General features: G+C 36.0%; 1 long non-coding RNA gene across 1 annotated transcript in view; it reads right to left on the bottom strand.

Annotated features, from left to right (window-relative positions):
• The window catches only part of LOC117245609, a 20734-nt gene extending 12362 nt beyond the window's left edge, over positions 1-8372 (bottom strand). Inside the window, exon 1 of the long non-coding RNA XR_004500469.1 lies at positions 7968-8372. This is a non-coding gene — a long non-coding RNA (uncharacterized LOC117245609). The remainder of the gene's footprint in view (positions 1-7967) is intronic.
• Positions 8373-18343: the final 9971 nt, after the last annotated feature.

Genomic DNA, 18343 nt, shown 5'->3' on the forward strand with positions numbered 1-18343 from the left:
ACTGGATTTTTACATTTAGGCTGTATTCTAACTAAGACATACTTTTTATGAAACCTTCATAATAATTTAGCCTTCACTGCTTATAAACAACAGAAATATAAGTGGATGCACCTGAGCTGTTCTTTATCCTTTGTGGACTTAACATTTGGAATTCACTTTTCCAGCCACGTGACTGGTTCTACCAGTCAGACAATGTAACTTTTGTTCTCTAAATAGGTTTCTTAAACTTTATAAACAGCATAGCACTTGAAAAATATGTTCCACCATCCAATAAAACCAATGAAGATTACCTGAGAAATAACAACTTTGAACAGAAAGAAAAATATTATGACTTTTTTATATTTTATTTTTTTATTTTTTTTCTGCCTGGATATAGGTATCCTTTTCAGATTTTAAAATACTCTCTTTCTTTCCTAACATGCAGTGAACAGGGGAGAAGGATTTCTCTTGTCACATTCAAACCAACACATCACTGCAAAAGCACCTTTACTGTCTGCCCAGGAGCTGCCACATTGCTGACCTCTGCCTCCTTTTTCTCCACATGTCTCCTGATTTACTTTGGGTTTTTTTCTGGTCAGCAGCTTTGACATTTTACCAGCTGATTTTGGTTATCTGAAAACGTGAAATTCTAGGACTGTTTACATTTTAAATTGTAAACCCTTTTGTAGAACATGTGATGACATTTCAGCAGCTCAGGCTCCTCTGATGTAAATCCTCCTGTCCCAGTAATTGACTACACTGCAGGTACATATTCCCTGTATTCTCCACTTGGAATACAGCAAGGTCCACAGCCATGGAATCTCACTTTCTACAGTGCCTTTTCCCTCTTCTTTTTTCTTATTGTTGGGGGTGTCTGTTCTGTGGCATCTGGAAAAATCACTGCATTTTTCAATCTTTTGTTTCCTTACTGCTTATAATGTCTGCATGCACACACCCAGCAGGTACAGAATTGCTGGGTAAATTACCTTGATAAAAACACCATTATTGGCAGCCAAATTCATCCATGTCCTGTGCCATGTGTCTAATGGTATGTAACTGTATTCTAATAGTTCTGAATCTGCAACCCAATTAATGGATGTTTTGATCATAACATTTCTAGGGGTTTTTTCTGCATTTTTGGTGAGGGAGAGTTGAATAACTAATACAAGTTTGGTCATGTAGAAATATTTCACACCTCTCAACTCTATTTCTCTGAAATCCCAGAGAAATGGCCACTGCTCATGAATGGTGGAATTGTCCACTGCATAGGCAGTGAGGTAGATTATCTGTTTCTCTCCCGTGAGAAATACTGCACACTTCCAGCATGGATGGAAAAACTGTTCAGTGCCCTTGCTTTAAATGACAGTAGAGCAACAAAATATATAATCAGATTCTGGAAGACTTGGGTAATATGTTCTCCTGAGATAAAAGGTGTTCATCCCTTGTTTTCAAAGAAACTGTCCTAACCACTAAATTAAAGCTTGATCAAAGTGCCCTAGTGTGGCTCTGCACTGCATCACAGAGCAACACATGAACTTCCACTGAATTCATCTAGAACCCAAGGCTGACTTTAGATTCCTGTTGGAGATGAAGGGAGAAATCTGGCCTATAGTTCGATACCGCTATTCTAAATTTCCTAAAGTATACAGAAGCTATATTACTCTAATTAATTGCTGTCATCTTCTGTCAAGGTAATACCACAGTAACTAAAATGAAGTTAGAGTGACTTACAGCAGTACAGCTGATAACAAAACTTGGCTCGATATCCTCAAACATAAATGGATATTTTATCTGTTCAGCACATGCTGTCTCCTTTATTGAAACTGAAACAGTGAGACAAAAGTCATCCTGAAGAGACCAAAAGAAACTTAAATATGTATTTTTTTTCTAAGCCTATGAATATTTTATGATTTATGGTTTCCATAGTGCTTATTTACTTTGTTTGTTCAACATTTTGAGTTGTCAGAATAGACTCTAGACAGAGCAACAGAAAAATGGAAAATTAGTCAGTAACAAACAGAGTTTTTACATTTTTCCTTGGGACACAGATATGAGGATGTACACATTATCAATGCTTTGTAAATAACATACTAATTGTTCACTTGTCCCAAACCAGGACTTCCACGCTCCCAGAAAGTACTAAATGCACAGTTTTAAAATTATTCCAGTCACATTAAAATGTAGAAAAGCCTCAATAAAAAATATTCATAAAAGGAGAAGACAAACCAGGTATCTTTTGAAAGAAAACAGTGTATTCAATAAAATTAGTTTATCAGATCAGCAAGTTTCTTACTAATATCTACAATGAGATGTTTTCTAGTCATTTATTTGAGTGAATAGTTTCAGAAAAGGTTAAATATTACGAGGGATTTCTTTAAAATCTGCATTATTAGTATTTCTTCCATTCATCATTCTTTATTCACCAGAATTAAAACCCTATTTGTACTTAGATTTTTGGCATTGGTTTTAAATGTATAACATTTTGCTTCTTCCTTTTAGGTAATGTCAAGGCAGGAAATAGCAAAGATAGACTTGCTTGGGAAATGCACAGTATTTTTGACTCTGTGTTTTCCAAACTCTATGTTGTCTTCCAGTGAAAGGCAAACAGAAATATTTAAATTACTTAATTGCCTCTCCAAGTTCTACCTAAACTCTTCCTTACTTAAGTCACACTCTTTCCTTTCAGTGAACCTCAACAAGGCAAACTGAAAGCTTTCTTTGTTATCCTGGTCTACAGCACCTGAATGGTGCCAAACAAAACTAATTCAGAGCTCTTAGCAAAAGGGCTTCTTTCTCTGACTCCTCCTCAATATCAAATAGAGAAAAATGAGTCTTTTTCTTTTCTCTCAGTATTAACTAACAGCAGAGAAAACAAAAATATCATCTCCCTCACTTACACTCATCTTCCTCCTTTTTTGATGTTTTTTTTTTGAGCCTCTTTGATTTCTCATGGCTACTATTCACCTACTTAAAGATGTTACCCTTGATGATATGAAATGGCTTTATGTGGAGTCCTTGTAATGCAGCAACTCATAACCATAATATAAGCTAAAATGTGTTATTCAAATTGCTGTGGTTTCAAAATTTACCAAAAAAAATGTATATCCTAGAGCAATCTAACTTCTCATTTTACTACAACAACAAAGTAAACCCATTAGGAAGACTATGAATTTGAGCAATTAATTATACACTTAATAATATTTTATAGCTTTCTAAATACTCTAAAGTCCTTTCCAAACATTATGATTCAGTTCCTGCTATCACTCCTCACACAGACTAAGAAAATTAATGGATTTGCTCCAAAAGAAAATTACGTTTAGATTCTGGAAAAATTTGATTCAGTTTTTTTCAAATAATTCAATGAACTCTGACTGTATGCATTTTACAGAATGGGAAGTGGAAACCCAGACATTAGGCAACTTCATGTAACAGAACACTGGAAAGACAAGATTTCTCTCTTTAAATAGAAAGTTCTTACTCTTAAGTATCTCAGTGATGAAGCATTCCAAAGACACCAAAGGTGGTCAGACACAAAACTATTACCAAAAGCCTCAGAACTGTATCTTACTTCACATTTTATTTCTTTTTTTTTTCTTGTTGTGGTACTGGACCTTAAGAATATAAAGAATTAATAATAAACTATTGCTTAGAGTTTCGTGTTTATTACGTAGCTAAAGCCATAATCACATTAAAAATTTACTGAAATTAGAAGAATATAATCATAATATAAAAAAAAATCTTAAATGTTTCAAGCATACCACTGATATGACAAAGACTTTAGCAGCTACTCTAATCACATGGTTTGCAAAGGCATCCTTTCTCAAACAAAATAATTAAAGTTTACATTTTAAGTTAAAAAAAAAGTAATGACAAATACCAGTTTTGTTATATCTGAGTTAGAATTTTAAAATTATTAGGCAAATACTAGAGATTTAAAGGTGTTGAGTTTGACAGTATGAGCTACTAAGTGAATGTTTAATAAAGTCAGGTACAAATTAAAAAGCTCAATACATATTTCTCAATTCTGCACAGAAATCCTCAGTTTGGTGGTTGGAGCTACATCAAATCAAATTTTTACTAGGTTTCAAAAAAAGCCTGCATATATTCATGGTTTCCAGAGGCTAGTCAAGAGCTTGAAATATTGGTCTTGACTATCCAGTCAAGACCAATTCTTTCCACAGGAAAGTAATTCTCAGAGGAAATTATTTGTCACGCTACTTCCAATCTAAAGATCTAAACACAGTCTTTCCTCTAGCCTTTGGCACAACCCATAATAATTGGAGCATGGGAGAGAGCAGCAAAAAAGTGGACCCACAAGATGCATGCCAAACATCACTACCAGCTCAATCATTTGCTTTCTCACCTTTCCTCCCCATCAGGAATAATCAGTAGCTGAAGTATTAAATGACATGTCGTAGTCATTCACTGATGGAGGAGCAAGACAGAATGACATATTCTGCTGATCACTTATAACTATTGGTTGTTATAATATACTAACTTGCAATACACAGCCTTGTTTGAATTTCAGATGAGCAGATGGCCAGATGGATTAGCCTGTAAAATTAATATTCCAAACCCATACACAGCAGGACTTTGTATGGGAACTAACTGTTTCAAAATCCATGAAGTCAATTTAGTGGATTTTGTTTTTCAGGCCTCTTTTATTATTTCCTCCACAAATACCGAAACCTGCAACAGTAAAAGGCAATTCTGGAACACTTTGTTATTTTGGTGCCATGGCTTCCTTGAACATTTCTTCCACCATTCCAGGTGCACCCATTTCCTGGTGAAAAGACCAAAATTCATTTAACTAGCTTACATTAAAATATTTGCATAACCCTACGATAAGGTGCACAGTACATGGGATCTTGGGATATTTAGGTACCTACTTTTGGCAACAGGCTTTAGCAACATTATTGAAGTAATTTCCCAAAACCACTTCTCTGTGCTTTTGCTCTCCCTGTGTAGGACTGTATGTGTACAGGTACCAGGCAGATGTCAGCTGCAGTTTCCAGAATGACCAGAACACAGACCTGCTGAAACAGCAAGGAGCCACCCACTTGCTGCTGGTCATAGTGACAGAGGGTGCAGCTAGCACCCACAGCCTTGGAGAAGGGGACAAATTCCAGCTATTAAAAACTGAATTTCTCATGTTCCCCAGATCTTTCTGAAAAGTTTACCACAAATGCAATTAGTCTCTCTTGGCCTCTGACCCACTGCAGATGAATATGATACAAATCTTGAGGGAAACTTCTGTATATTAGAGCCACCAACTTGATTACTATTGATTACCCACTTGCCTCAGTGGTAATTTCCCTTTGTCAGTAACATTTCTGCCTGACTGCTTCTTCTGGGAATTGGGTTTTCTGTTATACTCCTTTTTTGTTTCTCCAGACCAGTTCCAAGAAATACATTTTGGTTATTGTTTTGGGTCAAGCAAGGGAGGTATTAGAAGGGAAAGGTTCAGCTCCAGTCATGGCAGGAACTTATTAAAGAAATCCCTCGTTGTTCCAGGGTAATCAAAAAGGTAATTCTACATTTGAAAATTAAGCTGTCTCACGAGGTAAGTTTTCCTTTCACCCTCTGATGGATGAAAAACATAACAATTTAAAATAAATAATATATGAGGCATTAGAACACTTCCATACAGTTACAGTCTCCCTACTTAACGTGAAGACTGAAAGGATTCCTACAGTTAAATTACAGTGTGGTCAAAAACTGAGTTTAGAGCTGACTCTCAAATATGATGACCCAGCTGAGTGGCTCATGACATCGGGCCTCCAAGTGGCAGATAAGGCTTTTGTTTTATTTGTTTGACAGTAAATATCTGAGCTGTTGCTTAGCAGCCACACAGAGAGACAGAGGTGTTTCCAGACAAAATAAACTACACTACAGCAGGTAAACCTTTCACAGCAATTACCAAATGGAAATGAGATCTGAACCCAAAGCAAAGCAACCCAACACCTTTGCTTCCTGCAGACTTGGGAACAGCAATTTGGGATTTCTTATGCCAGTGTGAGGAAGCTTAATATATTAAAAATAAAATATAAATATACTAATATATTAAAAATTAATATATTAATTTATAAATTTATAAATATATAATTTTAATATATTAATATCTTAAAAATAAAAATACACTGATTTTGAAAAATTATATGCTGAAAGTCCTAGAAACAGAAACCAAAGTTTTCAAATTTCTGTCAGCTGTTAAATCCATATTTAAATAACATATTAAATAGCTAGATTTTCTCTCAGAGACAATGAGCACTTAAAACTGTTGGTTCCAAGGAATTTTCATGTGTCCTAGGAGCATTGCACTCATTCAGAACTCAAATACAAATAACAGAGCAACAGACTGAAAAGCTTTTGTGGATGTTTTAACATGATTATTAATTCTGATAAACGTTACTTAACTTGTTAATTCTGATAAGCTTTATTTCTATGTTTGCTGTCACAAAGGCATCCCCACTCCAGCCAAAACTCGTGCATGTCACCTACCCCTGCATGCTTCATTTCCACACAAAGTCTTCAGATTTCACAGGACTCACCTCCTATACCAAAGTAAAAAAGGAAATGCCAAAGCTACTCTTGCGTATCACAGCTGTACAGCTCTGAGGCAGGTATTTCAGTGAGAAAGCAGCACTTGGCCTCAGTGAGCAAACAGAAAGGGCCAAATTCTGCTCTCCTTACCCTGGGGCATTCCACCACAAGGAGGAATCTGCATGTGAATAACCCTAGAGAAGAAATGTGTTTCCAGACACTTGAGCTTAAAGACTAAAAAAATGCTGTTGTGAATTCTGTCATCTTATATTTTCATTGACAGGGTTTTGGGGGTGGGTTGTGTTGTGGGATGTTTTTTTTTTTACTCTCAGAGTTGATCCACGGGGCATTGTCATTATGCTGCTGTCTCACCTTTCAGTTGACAGACAGACTTCCTGCTGGAGAGACATTATTATTTAACCGGATCCACTCATCCTGCCACTGATTTGTTTTACTTTTGTTCCTGGCAAAGAACAGCAACTCTAGGTAATGTTTCTTTTCTCATTTGGGCAAGTCCTTCAGAACACTTTAGTAAATTAACCCTATGTAGTTCACTTAGTAAACACAGGATCTCCTGAAAGGATTTATAGAACTAAATTACTTTTGAATTTCCAGACAATCTTTGTTTTTCTTTGGTTTTGTCTGCCACAAGCTTAAGAAAAGACTCAGGAAGCAAATGTGAATGTTTAATTCCTCAGCAAATAGAAGTTCTAAGCACAGCATAAGAGAATCAAAAGCAAAAAAGGAGAGGTTTTAATAAACAATATAGATGAAGACATGCCAACTCTGTTTCTGAAGTAGAAGTATTATCAATGAATCTGCAATAGTTTGTTTTAATTACACTATTCTTTTCTAGTTAAGGTTACCCTTCAGAAATTGTAATCCCTCTGGAAATCCACATCTTAAATTTGACAACCACCGAATTTTCATTCATTAAGTTTAGGATTCATGTACTTATATTTGTGTTTAAATATTTATGATACAGCCTGTACTATACACCACTGTTCAAAGAGAAGTAGGAGGGTTCCTAAAAACATTAGTGACTAAAAATTGTTAATCTCGGTAACATCAGGCCAGACAACTATAGTACTCTTTTACTTTCATCTACAGACCTATTAAGAAAACATATTCAGCAGAGCTGTGTGCAGTGGGATATTCTCCCTCCCACATTGTCAGAGTTTAGAAATTTCTTTAAAATATTACATTATAGATGCCATTCATAAAAATTTCCTGAAGGATCCAATTCCAACTTATGTAGTAGGTAAGGAAAATTATCCAGTTAACCTAAACAAGCCTTGGTTTGAACTCTAGAGGGACAACCACTCACCACTAACTTCATAACCACTAACTTCATATATTTTTTCTTCTTTCTAAGTAGAAAATTAGGAATCTAGTTTGCTCAGGAGTGCCTGGAGACTAAATGAAGGATTTCTCTTACTACTCACCTTCTTGTTTCTTCACTCCTCAAATGCTCCAGGAATCACCAAGACACCTCCAAAGCCTTCATTAATGTAGATTAATAAAAATTTTTTTTTAAAAAAAGAAGAAAAACTATTTGTGCGTAAATACAGAGTATTGCAATGAGAAACTATTAGAGACATGAGCACAAGGTAAGAATTTAGAGATTCATAGGCTCAGGGACTTGCTTTATATGGGAAAAGTTTGATGGTTAAAAAAAAAATCTGGTGATTAGAAATTAGACAAGATTATTTCCAGGCTCCTCAGTGAGGATTTCAATACATACAGAGGACAGAGGAGGATCACAAACATATGTGTAACCTACTTAAAATCTGAAAATAAACAAAGCAGCTTCAAAACCTGGTATGAGTACCAAGAACTGCTCTGCTTCAGAGCAGAGAACTCTGTAAGCTAATTTGGAAGAGGACATTAAGCTGTGTGGAGCTCTAAACTGGATTAACCCTTTATATAGAGTTTAGCTCAGTTAAACTCAGTTTAAATGAACTCTCTGAACTGAACACTCACTCTCCTATAGTCTCCCTACCCTGCAGAATACCCTAAGAGCCAAACCCAGCAGAGGTGCAAGAACTCTGATGTTCCAAAATGGAGAGGGGATTTCTCAACAGGATTAGTATGTTAATGTCAAAGTAGCATTAACAAAAAACATCAACAGCACAGAAAGCAAAGTGAAGCACAAGCAGATGGACAAGTACTGCTGATGGTCTTTAATACCATCCTGCTCTGGAGGAGCCACACGGGGGATGATGGTTGGGTCTGACTAGGAAAAAAAGGTATTTTGTAGGATTTTGAGACCACCTAGGCAGTGTCGACTGCATCAGCTTCTTGGAAGTGAAGATCTTTAATATATTGACTAAATGTGCAAACAAAAACATTTAAACTAATCCCTCTGAAGTCCCTTGTCATCAGCTGCCTGGACTCCCTGTCCACCCTGTACATACTCTCCTAGATCTCTGGGGTTTTGCAAGCTCCTTCCCTTTCCATACTACTGCAAAACCCCTTTCACCTGCACTGAGCTTATTGGCAGAGACCAGTCCAGATGTGAACATCAATTATTTGGCAAATCCAAGCCAACAGTGCACAGTACTAAAACCAGTACAAGATCCCAGACAAAACTGGTGTATGGGTAAAAGTGCTTAGGAACTTGTGCAGCAGGGGGAGATACCCCTTCAACCTCATCATTAAATGCTAAGTATATCCAAAGAAATTCCAATAGTGTGGCCTAGCACCCATAACTTATCTCTGCACACAGCAGTGCATCCATATAGGTGTTCTTTTACCCTTGTAAATACTCTGCCTTGTGCATTTAAAGTCGTGAAGTTAATAGCTTTTGACTTCAATCCATAGGCAGTACAGGATCAATTACCTAATTACATATATAAAAATCTGTTTCCCCTCACCAGAAAACAAAACAAACAAACCAAAAAAAGAGGAAAAAAAATTTAAAAAGAGAGACAAAAAAAACAGAGAAATACCCAGCAAACCATACCACACAAACCCACCCACATCTGAGTACAACCATAATAAAGTGCATTCATTTATTTATAACTAAGTCAGGACAGCTTAAAAAGAGATATTTGAAACAAGGTTTTTGTTAAGTATAAGCTCCTGTTCCCCTCACTTTCAGTCTTCGTGCTATAGTCAACAATTATTACACTTAAAGCTGCTCTGAAGGAGAACAAGAGCTGGAACTGCCAGAACTGAGGCTGAGATATTCAGTTAATAATTTAGCAGCAGCTACTTATCAGGATACACAAGTTCACATTCCTTCTTTTCCCCACAGAAATGTCTTCTTCGTGAAGGAATTTCTTTGGGAGGTCACTGCTAGAGAAGAGAGTGAGTAGCACTATCTGTGAGAAAATGCTTATTTCAGGCTCCAAGAGTTAGCCTGGATAACTGGCACAGACTTCTTTAAATGAATGGTAATAACATTTTTTTAAGAGTATTAAATCCTCTATGCTGAACTCTTTTGCCATGCTACTGCATTTCATCTGATTTCAAAATAATCTGTTTTGCTCTGGTGCAGTTCTAGCAAGAGATCCATACAAAACAAGCAAATTAAAAGAAAAAAGAATAATTAAGCTCTTCACTATTTAAATTTTAAGTTTGGGTAGAAGAAGAATGAGAGTGATTAAAGTATATCCAAAGCCTAAGGTCGAATTTCATACTGCTGAGAAGAGCACATTCATATCTTTTTATAAAAGAACATTTATTCACATGCAATATTACTGTCTATTATATATTACTTATTTTTTTAGAACTTTACAGCTGCCATTTTAGGTAAATGGTACCATTACTTCTATTTCTCTGTAAGAGAGCCATCCAAATTAAACAATATTTCTGCAGTGTATCATCAAATATGATATACTCACCATCTGTGATATACAAATGGAAATTTTGAACTTTGGGTTGTAAAAATATGCTCAAAAGTAATAAAGGTGGTGCAAATGAAAATCATCTGGAGGAAAAAAAAAATTAGGTTTTGACTCATCTCCTTAGCTAAGCAAGGCAGGGCATTTAACCAAAGTAAGTTTTAGTGATCAACTCTCCAGATTAAAAATACACTTTTCTGTAAAATTTAAATGCTTGTATGTTCTTCTATATCATTTTTTGCCATAGACAGGAGATAAATTTGAGGAAGTTTTATTTCACTGAGATCCAAATTCATCTCACTAACTGCAGGAATTTCTCTGGGGTGCCTAATTAGGAGGCACATCAACAAAGGTTGCCTATATAAGTCAATGCTGAGAGACAGCTTTAAAGGATAATTCAGTGTTGCTACTCTAAAATTGCCTCTTCTCATGCTCTATAGAACAGGGCTCCTAATCTCAGCTGGGTATTACAATTAGTTGAAATTAATTCTGGCCCCATCCCTAGGGTTCCTACAGTAAAAAAAAAATCCTTTTTTCTTTCATTCTGAAAGAAAAAGAAACATATTTTCTTTTAAAACTCACAAACCCAAGAAACACACAGGACAGATGCTCCTGTCTTTCACTTGGCCCTGCAGGCTTCTGAAAACCTATGGAAAATGCCATTCTCACTGGTGTTATGGCTTCACAAAGTCATAACCACTGCCACTGCCTTAGACTGTATTCAGTATTCCCAGTAGACATTTCTAGCTATCTCTCTTGAACTTCAAATTCACCCCATTTCTAAGCCATTCCAGTCCCCAGGAAGGATTTTCAACAGTCTCAGGCTGAATAAGAAAGAACAATGATGTGGCTCCCCACTGCAAACCTGCAGTGTTTTTGAACACAGATGGAGAAAGTAAAACAGAGCCCAGAGTAACTCTCTACATGCATGATCCAGGATTCAGTGCACCTTGGAATCCTGAGGATACACAGCTCTAACAGAGGTACTCTGCACTCTCAGGTACAAGTAACCTGGTTGTGAATGTCACACAGAAAGAACACAGAGCCATGAAATCAAAAAAAATATATTAAAAATTAAAAAAAATATTAATAATCAGATCCACATATTTATCTAAGTTCTTCTCAGGGTACACTTCACCTCATTCAAGGGACACAAGCTCCATTAACCCAGCCAAGTTCAGTAGTTTTTCTATAAACCAGGTTAAAAAAATCTAGGCTAGTGACATGCCAACAAAGAGTCATTTAGGGAAGCTAAGGGAAAATATTCAACTTTCTAAGGATCAAATGCGGATGGAGAAGAGATGAAACTATATTTCCCAATGCTTCCTTCCTTCAGAGAATAATTTTTTTCCCCAAAACAATGCCCTGTTAAGGAAAAAACAGTGTTGTTTCACGCCTTCATACTTTTCTACATGGTATATGAAAAACTAAAGGGAAGAGTCAATGAGGTGATTTTAGCTTGGTTTTACAGACAAAATTCATGTCTGTGTACTCTGGAAAGGCTGCAGTGACCAAAGAATTTAGGAAAATGTGATATGAGAAAACAGAAGTAAGAAAAAGTAAACCCTACAGATATAGAGATATATTGTCTAGTGTTCTTTAACCAAGTCATTTTCAAAAATGACTAATGATTTGGGCTTTTACAGTGCCTGAATTGCCTATGTGGCTATTAACTTCCAGAAAGTACTGAGTATCTTTCCTCTGCAAATCAAGCCTCTTGAAAGAGTATGTAGTTGGAAAACAAAAAAAAGAAGGCATGGAAAACTTTCTTTAAATTTAGATTGTTTTTTAAACACCCACATCTCTACAATGCCCAAAAACACACATGGAAAAAATAGTGTCATTGTGAAGTGATCAGATTATCTGCTATATAATTACAGTGCTGCAATACACACCCCTGAGATATTCAAGCTGATTTTGAGTAAAATTAGAGATGATAATGTATTATCTGAGACATGCAGAATTTAAAAATAGTCAGAAATATGGCCTCCAGACATTTTTTATTTGCTACACCAAGATGACACTTCTAAAGTATTTTACACATTTACTAGAGATTGAATTTACCATGTGAGTGATTAGCCATAATCTAAACTATTTTTAAAAAGTGTTTTTGCAGAAATTTGTGGCCATTTTTCTCCAAGTGCAGACATTCTCCTGCAGTTATAGATACAATCATATGTGAACCCTGCAGAAACTGATGGGTTTAATTTGCATTTAAGGGTTCATATAACTCATATAACTATCAGGCCAAATGGGACTATGCAGATTATTTCAAGGAAGAGTATGCTTGGCTGTCTATAGGATAAGGACCTTCCCCATAACCTCCATGAACATACAGCTATCCTAATATCTGAATATTTACTCCAACCACTTGAAAATATACCACAGCACACTGAATTACTATATGCTATTACTCAGTTTTTGACTTCCACAGGAATTTATTCCCAGAAAAATACAAGATGCAAGCAGCTGCACACAAGATTAAATCCCCTACCTCCAACAGTTTTACAAAAGTTTTGCATGATGTATGTTCATTACACAAAGCTAAGTGCCCACCAATCAAACTGCTGTGAATGCCCCCAAACTGGTTATCTCTTTAGAAGATAAAGTGTGCTGTTTATATAACTTATTAAAAATTGCACCCTTGCATTCCTTTTTCAGATAAAAAGTGTGAGGGCACTGCTTTATCACTTTAACTATGTGTTTCTTTGAACATATTTGTGCTTTAAAGTAAACACCAATGCTATTTTTTTACGACTACTAAAATCAAAACACATCTTCTCAAACTAATCTGTACAATGGTTGGGAAGAGCCTTTGATTCAGTACCGTAATTATAAACAGGCACTTAAGTCAGATGTACTAAAAGAGCATCAGTCATTTAAAATCAAATTAACAGTTTGATTAATCAAACACCAGACTGTCAAGTCAGATAACATACCTGATGGCTTTGTTCAGTTACCAAAGAGGGTTTCCACTTAAAGCTCCACGGAATTCATCAGGAAAACAAATTTTACTCAAGCAGAAAACTTTGGTTTTCTTCAAACGTGCTCTATAGTACTACCGGTAAAATTCTCAGGACAAGCCAAACTCTGATTCACTTTCATGTGGTCACATGGCAGGAATGGGCAGACAGATTTCCTGTCTTGTCCACTTTCCAGGCAGAAAAGTGCAGTGGGATTGAGGAGGATGTGCATTAATAGCATCAGGTTATGGATATGTGGCATACCAGTGTGGGAGAAAACCATTTAATTGACTTATTTCTGAAAGTTAGAGATTACTTATTAGAATATGCATGAGGCCAGTGCATGGCATAGCACTGCATGCATTTCACACCTGAATCTTCCTCCCCTCCATTAGAGTATTTTCTTTTCCTACCATACCACAGAAGATTGGTCTCCACAAACATTTGGAAAGACCCTCCACATTAGAGACAATATAATTGATACAATTTTGTTAAAACCCCAAAATGCAAAACGTCATGCTCTACCACTGCAGTCTCAGAGTAGCAAAATGCACAGATGAGAGCAGAGAACCACTATGGAAGACACCACCCCTGTGTTCCAAAGAGCAAGGTATTCCTCTGTGCAACTGGGACCCAACAAACTCAAGAAACTGTCACTGAAGAATTGTCCTCTGAAGTGAAGCAACTCATCATTGATCCTGTGTAAGTACAAAACACGGCAGCATATCTGGCAGGAGGTGTCTCCAGATGTGTTCTATTTGATTTATGAAGAAAAGCCATGTTAGTCAATACAGAAAGAAGGCATACATTTCTTTTAACAAAGAAAAATAAAAAGCCATCTTTCTTCTGCATTATCCAAATTTTCCTGGTGTTGGATAACGTTCCAGAATTCTCTTTCAATCCCTTGGGTGTCACAAACAGCCTGAAAACAGCTAAGAAAGAAAAGCAAGAGAGAGAGAGTTTTTCACTGAGTCGTTTCACCCACTGTTTTCAGACACTGAAGACTGCACCTATGACAAGCACTCTGAGCTGGGAAGCAGCATCAACAAGCAGATGTGTGCTTCTGGGGATAGGCCTGCTTTCAAAAGCATCATTGCAAATGCATGTCCTTTGCAGTGTCTGATCCAGAGCCCATTTCCAGCGTGGCAAGGAAGGATAAAATGGAAGCATGCCAAGTGTACCAACATAAAACCTCTAAATTCAGAGCATACAATTAAAGTTAACAGGAATAGGGACCAATTACAGATTAAACAGCAGCAAAGGAAAAACTTGAAGAAACAAACCCCATCACCTCGTACACCAAAGATCTGTCATGATTCAGTATGCTGTCTGCATATATCTATGGATTTGTAACCAAAGAAAAATCAAAAATGCCTCTTGTAAATGGTGTTTTGAAAAACTGATAATTTCTTGGCTTCATTCCACAACCGCTTTTGATACTCATCCTTTTACAATTATGATTCAAACTTTAAATGCCTCTATGCTTCTAGCCTAAAATACATATTATTTGCTAGTTGTATTCTAAATGACAGTTCTTTCAAGGTGTTTGCCTATGGGGCCATTTGGGGGCCGAACAGCCTAATTCAACTTCATGCATTTTAATGTTCACTGCTGCCCATTGATGAGCTCTATTGAATGTAAGAGACCTAAAAATATGCAGAAAGTAATTGTCCAGTGGGATATTTCCCCCCCCTTACCCTAATTACAAGAAAAACCCCTTAGACTTGTTCTTTAAAAAATAAAAAAACAAAAAAAACCAAACTTTAATCCACTGCTTAAGTGTGTTAAGAATGAAGTAATGATCATGGGTTATAAGAAATCGAAAGGCTTATGGTAAAAGCATTTCTCTTGCTTACACTGGCACAAAGACAAAAGGTTTCAAAGAAAACGTATATGGGGTTTGCCAATTCATTACAGTATTTCTGCTAGAAAGAATTTCCCGCACAGGTCAAAATCCAATGATATATGAACCGCAATGTCTTCTGAGGTTTGGATCATGTATGCCATGAAAATTACAGCTGCTTATCTAATCTCTGACGTTTCCTTTCTTCCTTTTCCCTTCACAGTCTTGATCTCTCCCTCCACAGCCAGATCTAAATTTATTGCTACTCATACCAAACCTTCTCACAGTTTTTAAAATATCACAACCAAAGTCTTTTTTTTTCCTTCTTCTAACCACAAATATCAGTCTGACAGCTGTTTCAGGGACCAAACCTCAGGAAAAGAGAAGTGGTAACCTATCACAACACCAAGATTCAAGCCCTCTATCTGGTCAAGTGAGTTCTTCTTTCATATCCACAGACACTTCCTCAGGATTGAATGAACAAGAATTCATCCCCTCTATCCCACAGTCCCACTGCAAAGATGTGCCCTGGAGATTGTAGATACTTCGTACAAGAATTGACCTATGTATTTGCACAACTATATAGGCAATTTAGACTTAAAACTTTTTATTCAAACCCATTACACCTGGAATTGATACAGCTGTTACTTCTTTTTAAAGCAAATACTTGATCTTCAAGCTAGATGGACCATCAGATACTGATTACTAATGAATGACTATGTATTGTTTCACCTTTAATCCTCATTGATATTAATGGAGGCACAGTTTTCAGACTGCAGCACCTAATAGCAAGCAGCCTCTTCCCTTCATGTTTGAAATATCTACCATACTGATGCAGGAAGATTTCAGATGAAAGAAAATTTGGTCAGTACTATTCTCTGGAAGAAGCAATTTTAGCAAAATACAAAGTTTTTATCAATTTTGATGAAAGCTTAAATGTGATAATTTCTAATAAATAACTGCTGCTGTATGTTTTTTTTTAAATTTCCATTATCTTTTTACTTCATCACTTCACTTGTTCTATACCTTTGCCATAAAATACCAATATGTAGCATGTGTCAATACTAGCAAAGCAAAATCATCTGCATATCAGGTTACAGTAATTCAGAATTTTAAAAATTTAATTTCTCAGAGTTTCCATGCCATGCAAAATTTCAAGCTTTTCTCTAAGTTAGAGCAAAAAAAGAAGTCTTCATATTTTATACTGAACAACATAAATATGCCATTTTCAACCAGCAATATAATACATAATTAAGAATAATAATTAAGAATAATTAATATAATAATAGATAATAATTAAGAAACCTAATTTTCATGGCCTTGGATGAATATGAAAGTTCTCAAGATAGATATAGGCTTCATTTTTAGAAAATCTCAGAAATATGAAATTATGATCAAAGCTCAGGACTGAATTTCTAAAAATTTGGTTTCCTTATTTTTCTTATTTTTTTTACTAAAAAGACAAACAAACATGTACGAATTAACAGAAATTTTCCCAAAAGAATAATCCCTATTCCACATCCTAATGGACATGTCACTGACACCCCACTGTCTTGGGACATATATGGGAAATTTCAATCTGCAGGCAGAATAGGAATGAACTAACCCCTTTAACATCTTGACCACATGAAGATTCAGAACAATGGATTTTGCATCCTCCTTCAGAATACCTTTCCATGCACATACATTCTGCTGGAATATCACAAGAACACTGCATTGTAAAATAATAATTCTGCTAATAAAGTAACAGATTTTTCTGTTACAGAATCCCTACATAGGAAAGCATTTTGAAATAAGTGTAATGAAACAGCTTATTTTCCTATACATTGGCCAGTCAATTTACCCAAATCCCATAGAAAAAGCCACTTTTAACTGGCATTGAGGCAAGTCATTACCACACCAACCCCTCATTATCACTAAAAACAACAAGACCTTATGCCATTTTTAGTCTTATATTTTGCCTGAAGTATAAAGTCATGTAAAAAAAAAATATAGATATTTTCTATGTTTCATAACTTTCTAAATCATATATGACTTAAAGTATAAGCATGTGAAATGAACACCAGAAAGGAAAACTTCAGACAACTGGGTAAATTCATGTCCCTCATTTGCTGTAAGCAAAGATTACACTTTTACAACATTCAGATAAAATGAATTCAGGTGGAATTAGTTCAGCCTCTCACTCTCAAGCATCTGATCAATAAAACAGAGCTTTAAAATCTTCAGAAAGACATTGAACTTCTCCAGAAGGCTATCTCAGCTGAAATCTATACTCAAGCTCCATTTGTTTTAATCTGGCATATATAACATAGATATGTCATCTGGCACACTAATGTATATATTCCTCACTATTCACAAGAATTTGTAGGAGTCTAGACCATTTCCTACATAAATCTTAGGGGTGTAATAGAGAGAAGCCTTTCACAATATGTCACTGTGATTCTAATTCCATTACAAACTTTTTTTCACCAGAAACTGTGGCCCTTCATTTGTGTGCTCCCAAGACTTTTTTTACCCTTTGCATTAGTTTTAAATACAGGCTCATGCAACTGCACAGAATATTAACAGTCAGAGGAAAAAAAAAAAAAGTGTTATAGAAGGAGTTGTAACCAGCAAAATTCCAGAAAAGGAGGAGAAATGGGATTAATCTAATAGTTTTTTCATATTGGTATTTGCTGTATCTTTAGAACAAACCTTTATGGAAATTAAATCAAGGCTTTCTCAGAGTTCCTTCTTCCTTTATTTTCTCTCTTTCTAGTCTAGTTGAAACAGATTTAGCTCCCTTTTCACTTGCCACCTTCAAATCATGCTTTCTAAAGAGAATTAGAAGAAGAACTGCACCTAATCCAGTCAGTCCAGCAGACTTAAGGATCTGCACAGACAGGACAAGAAGGTCTTCCCACAGCTGACAATTCCATACTGTTCTTTGTATTTTAAATTCTAGCAGGTATTCTCAGCACTAATCAAAAGGAAAGCTCAGCCACCTGCACACTGTTGCAGCATTGTTTTAACATCTGAAAGGTCAATACCAATAAAAATATGTGCTCGTAGTGGAGTTTCTTTTTTGACATCAGCTGCCCAACACATCTTGCTTCTGTCTAAACACTGTGCAGTCTAAAACCAGAGACTGGAAACAGCTTAGCTGCAGGCTCAACAAGTACAATGGA

This window comes from Parus major, chromosome 2, assembly GCF_001522545.3.
Source record: "Parus major isolate Abel chromosome 2, Parus_major1.1, whole genome shotgun sequence".
NCBI classification, from domain to species: domain Eukaryota; kingdom Metazoa; phylum Chordata; class Aves; order Passeriformes; family Paridae; genus Parus; species Parus major.